Source organism: Oryzias melastigma, linkage group LG10 (genome assembly GCF_002922805.2).
Source record: "Oryzias melastigma strain HK-1 linkage group LG10, ASM292280v2, whole genome shotgun sequence".
NCBI classification, from domain to species: domain Eukaryota; kingdom Metazoa; phylum Chordata; class Actinopteri; order Beloniformes; family Adrianichthyidae; genus Oryzias; species Oryzias melastigma.
The window spans coordinates 4,823,130-4,831,384 of record NC_050521.1 but is presented as its reverse complement, the minus strand read 5'-3'; the positions used below and the strand labels follow the sequence as shown (position 1 = coordinate 4,831,384).

The window sequence follows — 8,255 nt, the reverse complement described above, 5'->3', positions numbered from 1 at the left end:
AAAAAATACTTACATTTTTTGATTTTTTTTATGTACACCAGTTACTATCTGGTGCGCACCAAACAGTAATCAGAAAATATTTCTTATTACTTCAATTTTTTGAAAAAAATGTTCTTTTTTACTTTGATGTCCGACCTTTAGGGGCTCCGTAATAGGGTAATATACCAGTCTTGTTTTTAAGATCTTTTGTGGTACAAGAGCGTTTTGAATAGTAAAGATTTCTTTGGGACCTCGTTCATCACCAAGTGTAACACAGGGGCAGCTGTGGTGCAGAGGTGAAGCGGTCGACCTCTGATCGGAAGATTGCAGGTGCGGTTCCCCCTTGCCCGGCCATGTGTTCTTAAGACACTGAACCCCACGTTGTTCCTGGTGGTTATAAGTTGGTGTCAGTGTTAGATTTGTGTGTGTGAATGGGTGAACATAGCTTTAACTGTGAAGCACTTTGGGCCTTTAAGGAAGGGAGAACTACTCAATATAAGTATACATCATTTGCATTTCTAATGCATGATGGATTACAGTTTGAACTCTGTCTGTGCCTCTCCTGGTGTGTCTGCAGCCTGCTATCAAATGTGGGATTTAGCTGAATCCTTTCCTGATTGCTGTTGGCTTTTTTGACCGGAGCTTGCTAGCAGTCCACAGGACTGTTTGTCTTAAACTAACAATATCTGGATCACTCATGTGTCCATTACAGTGATATCTTTTCTGTAATATGTTGTGAGATATAATTTAGAGCCTAGACAGTCACATGAACGCGTCGGCCTCTGCATCCTGAGGTCTGATGCTTTTGTGCCAGATCAAGAAAAACATTGAGATAATAAAGGACTAGTCAGCCCTACGAAGAACCGCTCTGCTGACACTCGCCGTATCATGTATTCACCCCGAGCTTTATCAGGCCTTTATCATTTGAAACCTGCTACTCCAGCACTCATCTACTGTACTCTCTGATTATGTGCTTTCTCTTCAGCCTGCACCATGTCGGGTTATGCCCTCAGCGGTTTGGAATTTGACACTCGGAGAGACAAATGGAAGTGTAACAAGTTCCCCTGGTGAGCGTCCAGAGGCTTGCAGCACTGGAAAAAGACTCTGGCAGTCGGTCTCACAGATTTATCAAGCTGCTCTCTGAACATGCCACCCCCTCCCTGCTCCAGCACTCAGATCTGTGCTCTTAATTTTAGCCTGTGAGGATAACATTAGCCTGAGCATTTGACAGACACACCACAGCCACCTTGGCAGCGACATTTTCCCAAAAAAGAATTCTGCAGGGACAGAAATGACCAAAGGTTTCTTTATTTCATCCTTTCAGGGTAATTGTTTATTGACTTCAATCTGTGCCAGAAAAAGTCAAGGTCGTTTCTCTAAAGGAGAGTTTGAATGTAGATACAAGCATTGTCAAAAAGACCTCAACTATTGTGTTAACGTAATCCATCCCCAGAGTGAACACAAACCAAGGCTGGAGATGGATGGTTCTTCTGTCTTTGATGCTTTATTGTCGGCTCCAAGCTGTTTCTAGTCCCTTTCTTTGAGTTCTTCCCTTTTCCTCTTTAAGCGACACACCTCAAATACAAGTTGTTGTTAATAGATCTGGAAAAAAACACCAGTTTTGTCACAATGCTTCCTCTACACTCAGTATATCAGAAAGTGCTCCGTGGGTTTAAGTTCAGGCGAAAACAAACATGTTGCACGCAAAAGACTTGTAAAAGAACCCCACAGGGCTCCACAAACTGTTTTCATCATGCTATCTCCTAAACTAAAAGCTGATTACATTATTGAAGACAATTTTGACAAATTGCAGACTCTTGCCATTTGTTCCTTAGAGGCACACATGGTGCTGAACTGTAAAATCTGATACCTCTTCATTAATCCTGCTGATTGGAGTACAGCCCAGTAGGATGTATGTAGTTTGGGAGCTGGCTGCTCACTTCAACTGTGTGTGAGGGCATGCACACAAGCAAACACATCTGTTTTGGTGCATGCACATGTGTGCTTGTGCATTTACATGCAAACCCAAATGGGTAGGGAAACATCGGTGCCTCTGCTCACACAGCCCTCCACCTTAGCATGTGTGCACTGGGGTTATTTGAGTGTCGGAGCAGAAATCTTGCATCCATCTCATCTGACAGCTCTCGACCTTCCAGTAATCCCAGTATTTCTCACTATCTCACTCCCTGTTACCTCACACATACATACACGGACAGCCAGTACAGCATCAAAGCCACTCAGCCCATTGATCTGCTGCTCCCACTCCTGACTCCAGCATCAGCTACTGGCCAGATTTGCTGTCATTCAAACTGCATTCTTGCTTTAAAGTTTCAGGTCTTGGTATATCATGTCATCAGGCCTGATTAGGAGGAGGAGAATCATTTATCTCAGGTCACCAGAAAAAAGGAGGACTCCACAGTGATTGCCTTTCCTCTGATGGAAAAACATTTGTAATGACCAAAGCAGAGCCGCCATGCTTCAGCAACGGCCATGTTTCAGTTCATCGTTCTCTCTTTTCAGCACATAAGACTATTGTAGTGTTGATGCAAAGATGTTATAATAGATTACTCTTTTTGTCATTATTTTAAATTTTGCAATAATCCTAACTAGGGTGGCAACAGCAATAATAAATGAATGAGTTAATTAATGAATAAACATTCAAAATAACATGTTTTTACACAAGAGTCACAGAAAATAAAGTCTAATTTTAAAAGAAAAAACAAAAAAAGATAAAAACAAATATCTAGTTTATGTTATAATGTGGCATGTCAATTCAACTGACTTAAGCAAATGGTTTGATCATTTGATTTAGTTGTTGTTGGTATACTGTAAAGTATTTTGGTTGGTATGTGATACTTAAAAGTTGTATGTTTTACAGTTGAAGTGATCTTGATTGATAGGATTTAAAGTCAGAATAGTCATTCAGATGTGTCTCCCAAAAATAGTGGCAGTGCTTAAAAATTCCCCCTAAAAACACATCCACATTTATTCATTCACAGCTGTCAGAGTGTGAGGATAAAATTCTGGGATCCAAAGAGTAAATAGTTTTGGGAGATTTTTATAAATATGTTTTTTACCTGTGCTCTCTCTAAATCTAAAGACCCAATCTGATGAAAATAGGGTTTTTAACATGCTTCTGGGGCATTTTTCTGGTGATGGAGACCATATATAAAGAAAATTAAGCTTAAAAATTGCATTTCTAAGTATGTTTTTATTCAAATCGATGTGAATCGGGAGCAAAGAAAAAGATCCTGTTTACAAAAAGATTGTATTTGTGACGTTGTAAACGCAAACTTCCTGCTACGCTCCATTCTGATGCATCCACGTGTAGATAAATAAATCCATGTACGTCTGAGGTAGCATCTGGTGCAAAACTGTGCAGCTGAATAGCTTCATGACTACTCATCATTTTTGCTGGATCAGTAATGTTAGGTTGGGTGTGTGAGAGACTGTAAGCTAATGGGAGAGAGTGTAAACTCTCAGCAACGGTAAAAAAACTTACAGCTAAAGAGTAATTTTAATAGAATAAGTAATTGACGTCACAAAGCAGCAAAAAGAGTAAAGTCAGAGGCAGCAAAACATTCCAGTAACCTCCTTGCATTTTGTCCAGATCTGCAAATGTGAGCTTTCAAACAAACTGTTACTATAAAACAGAGACACAAATGTGTTACTCCAGTTTAATACAGCGTCTGATTTACCGCCTGCTTTCTTCTGCTTTCTCTATCGCTCTACAGAATCTGGTTTCACTTGGGCTCCCAGCTCTATTTAGGAGTGCTTTGTCAACACAATGAGAGGAGGAGGTTTTGCCAAAAGCAAAATTATGTATTGTGCTGTAGAGAAAAAAGAATGGGAAAGCCTATTATATATGACTGGTGCTAAAATTTCCAAATTTTTTCAAGATGTGAGGACGTTTGTGGAGAAGATGAAAAAAGTTGTTAATTTTTCCCAAATGTTGCAAATACTGTGTGTTTGTGATTAGGGCTCATCTCAAATGAAATAATGTCAAACGTGTTAGCAGTTCACCTCCCTGAGGAGAGTGACCCAAAACAGAATCAGGAAGTTAGAAACTGATTGTGGCATTTTTCTGATGATGGAAGACGCATTTTAAGAAAATTAACAATACGTTTTTTTCAATCAATTTGTTTCTTTTTTTATTGGGACAAAATGCTGTTGGAAAAAGCTTTTAGCAGTGATGTAGAAGCTACATTTGGGGGGACTACATCTCCCTAATCCACTCCATTCTGACCCATTAATTTGTAGACAAATAGATCAATGAACATCTTTGTTTTCCTTGTCTGAGTTTTCCTCTGGCTCAGAAATGTGCAGCTCAATAGCTCCAATATTACTCACCGTTTTTGTTGCACTGGTAATGTTAGGTATGTTAGTGAGGGGCTGTAAGCTAGTGGGAGAAAGTGTAAACAATTGGATATTGGGAAGTAGGGGCGGGCTTACTGCCTGGCAGAAATTATGTCCTAGAAAACGAGATTTTGTACAATTTTGGCTGAACACCATCATACTTATAAGACCAACATTTTTAAAATAGATCCTAAATTTGATTGGATTGGGGCTTTAAACTAAAAAAAATGTAAATCAAGCATTATTGAAACTTAATGCATTCAGAAATGTTGATATGGTGAAGATAACTTCCAAACATCAACTTGAAAAGTTGTTGGTGTCAACCAACATATCTAACCTGCTCAGTTTTTTTCAACTCCTCATTAGTGAATGTACAAAGTCGTGTGAATGACCATGTGCTACACTGATTTTTGACATGGATATACCAGAATGGTCCCAACAAATTGTGTTCAACTTGTAGACATACAAACTTAATTGATTAAATGCACTTGTCTCAGTGTTTATGATGGTTGCTGAAAATCCTTCACTTTGCCTAATTGTAGGCCTGTTTATTTGTTTTTTACAGTGTTTTGGGGTTTATTTTTTTCCTTAAAATTGACACAATACCTGATGTACTTTCTAAGACATTTTTGAGAAGTCTATTTCTTATACAAGAATAAGAAACTATCTTACTGCAAATTAAACTTTCAAATCACATTCATTCAGTTTTGCAAAATAAAACTTTTTAAGTTTATGATCACTTTCTGTTATCCAATGATACTTGGTGTCCAGGGGTTACAACTAATAAATAAAAAGTAAACAAAAGCATGTTTTGTATTTGCATTCAACCTGTATAAACAGATGCAAACATATGTAATCTGCTGGAATCTGAGCAAAAACATGAAACTCTTATGAATGTGTAATCTGCAGGAAGTGGCGTGATTTGTAATCTGCTTCGCCGGCCTCAGCAGTGGTTCAGCAAACAAAAGCAGCTCAAAGATTGGAAGTGAGTGACCCCCAACTCCACAGTTATTGTTTACTCTTTCAGGGGCCAATGGCTGGCATACAGTATAACTGTGTAGACGTGACTGAGGTCAGAACCCCTTCGATGTTACATTATACACTTGTTTCCCAAAGTTTCTTCATTGTAGTGAATACATCCCGAAATTGTATCTTTTATTCCAGATCATAAGCCTGTAGTTCCCCACAATCATTGTGGTCATTTTAAAAATAACATGTTTTTTTCAGAATTTTGGTAGAATTCTCATCAAAACCACATTACAAAAAATGTCAAAGAGGAGATCACACATGTTGCATGCCCTCTGTTGTTTGTGTTTTGGAATAACTCAAACTCCTGGTTTTGTTCAAACAATTCAAACAATGCTGCATTCCATCTAATGCATTCTTGCTCTGGTTTACAGAGTTAAAACAACAGAGGTTGTAACCCCTCTGAGCTAAAACCCCAAGAAGTATTCTAGTGCTGGAAGATTTCTCCACATGAATGACTCGTGTAGATGTTGGAGTGATTCAGGCCTACTGTTGACTCTTGCTCAGCAGAAACATCTTTAAAGCCATTCCTGAAGTTGGATTTCACCGAGCATCCATGTTTGGCCACAGTTCCCTGCTTTCCCCTTCGCCTCAGCTCCTCTGACTCACACTGAACACTGTTGCCAGGGCTACCGTTTATTAAAATTGGTCCACAACTTTAAGCCTCATCACCAGACTGCAGGTGGCTGACGGCAGACACTGACCATAAACACCCCTGAGGTAACCAGAGATACACACACACACACACCAAAGTGACTTTGTGTCTCACAGATGTTAATTGTGAATGAGAGCATCCATGAAAAAAACTAGATTTTGGAAGAGGGACTGACAGAGGAAGGACTTGGTGGAGCAATTCTTTAAGCATTGATGCCCTCTTGTGGTCATAATGTGTCATTGTCAGTTTCTTCTTTTCACAGCTTTGAATTATTTGCAGTGAGGCAGTAGTGTTTAGCAGGACCATGAATGTTTCTTCATGTTTTGTAGGTGCTGCTGGTCTGTCTACCTCTGCCAGTACAGCTGTGGCCGCTGTCGGAGGAACTGTCAGGGCCGGTGTGACCTCTGCAGTGGGATGGCTGCGCAGCCGTTTCAGTGATCAAAAATGAGCTTTTTTTGACACTCATCTGCATTTGTTCTGACACAAAGCTCTGTCTTCTCTGAAATTTGGGGGGGTTTGTGTATCTTTCAATCAATTCACTTTTGACAATCCAGTAATATATGTTGTTCATATAACATCTCCATTTTGTGGGTTTTTTTTCCATTTTAATTGGTCTAACACTATTATGAAACAAAATAAACTGTAAAATGATTATATATATATGTATATTGAAAAATTCAATGTCTTCTGGAAATAGAGGCAAATGCATGCATTTGTAGGACATTCTCTGACCCTTTCATAGTCAAAATTAGCAGAAAAGTCCAGACGGACATTTTGAGGCTTAGGCCTTAAAGGTGATTGTCAAGCAGCCATTTAGAGACACTTTTGTGTCAACAAAGCTGCTTGTTATTTCTAATAAATTTCATAACTTCCTTCTTGGCATGGATTCTTGTCTTCAGTTTTTTTTCCCTCTTGAATCCTTTGTTCCAATTAAAGTATGAAATTATGAGCAAAATCTAATACAAGGAAGCTTTTTCATATTATAAACTTGAATTATCTAAAGTGGCTGGGGAATTTTGAAAGATACAAGAAATATTCATAATGAAAACTGAATTGTTAGGCTGAACTACTTTTTATCCTATTAATTCTGAAGAACTTATTGTCATTTAAAACAAGCATGAAAATGACATCTACAGTTTCAGGTCTATGAATGTAAAACGATAAATAAGAAATGTAAACAGAAATGTGCTGAAAATGACCCAGTTTTAAAGATGCAATAAAGAAACAAAAATATTCTAAATGTAGAAAATAATCATTCTTGGAATAAAGTTGGAGGCTGACTCCACCCACAGCCGAAATGTGAAAATCCAGTCAGAGGGGCGGGGCTGAGGGCAGGACTGTTTTCATTACTGGAGCTGCTGATCATGACATGAGATTTCTGAAACTTTCATTGTTTGACCAATCACACAATTCAACTGTAATACCTCAATTCAACCTTTAGGGGGCAGCACATAGACGGGTTTTGACTGTATTTTCATGAATCAAACAAGTTTATTTTAATTTGTCAAAAATTTGACAATGACCAACACTTTTAAAGACCCATTTATAGAGGTCAACAGCCAAAAACTGTTGATTTAGAGTTTGGTACCTTTTAATAATGGAATTAAGTTGCATAAAGACAATCATCAATTAAGGTTGTATAAAGAAATATGTTTGGAGGAAACCATTTATTAAACATCTACAATTGTAGATATTGTATGGTGAGAGGAAGGGTTTTGACTTTAATAGATTTGTTTATTCACTCTTCAGTGAAAGCCTTTAGATGACATTTAAAGAAGGGATTTGTTTTCCTAGCATTATAGTTACAGGTACATGACACAGGAATCAAGATGATGTATTAGTTCAGTGTTTTTTCAACCAGTGTGCCGCGGCGCACTAGTGTGCCGTGAGAGATGCTCAGGTGTGCCACGGGAAATTATTCATTTTCACAGATTTACAAACATTTCCAATCACCAGGAGATCGGCTCTGTTTTAATCCAAACCGGCCCTGTTAAAACACTGAATAGTTAGGAATATAAAAGACCATAAAATACTTTTTTGTGTCTGTTTATTTGATTCCAGTAAAGACTTTTTAATAAGAATGACAGTCCTGTGATCTAGCCACAGCTAGCTGTTTATTTGGAAAAGTTCCGCCCCTCCAACTGTCTCCAGCAATCATTCTTGGATCATGTCATCAGTCTGACCAATCCAAAGTTGTTAACATCCTCACTTTTTTGTTGTGATTTGGCTCAAAGTCTCA

At 38.4% G+C, this 8,255-nt stretch overlaps 1 long non-coding RNA gene across 1 annotated transcript; it reads left to right on the top strand.

Annotated features, from left to right (window-relative positions):
• The first annotated feature begins 5,802 nt into the window (after window positions 1–5,802).
• On the top strand, window positions 5,803–6,593 carry LOC118599204. Its single transcript, XR_004948501.1, has 2 exons — window positions 5,803–6,081; window positions 6,346–6,593. It is a non-coding gene; the product is annotated as an uncharacterized LOC118599204 (long non-coding RNA).
• The last annotated feature ends 1,662 nt before the right edge of the window (window positions 6,594–8,255 follow it).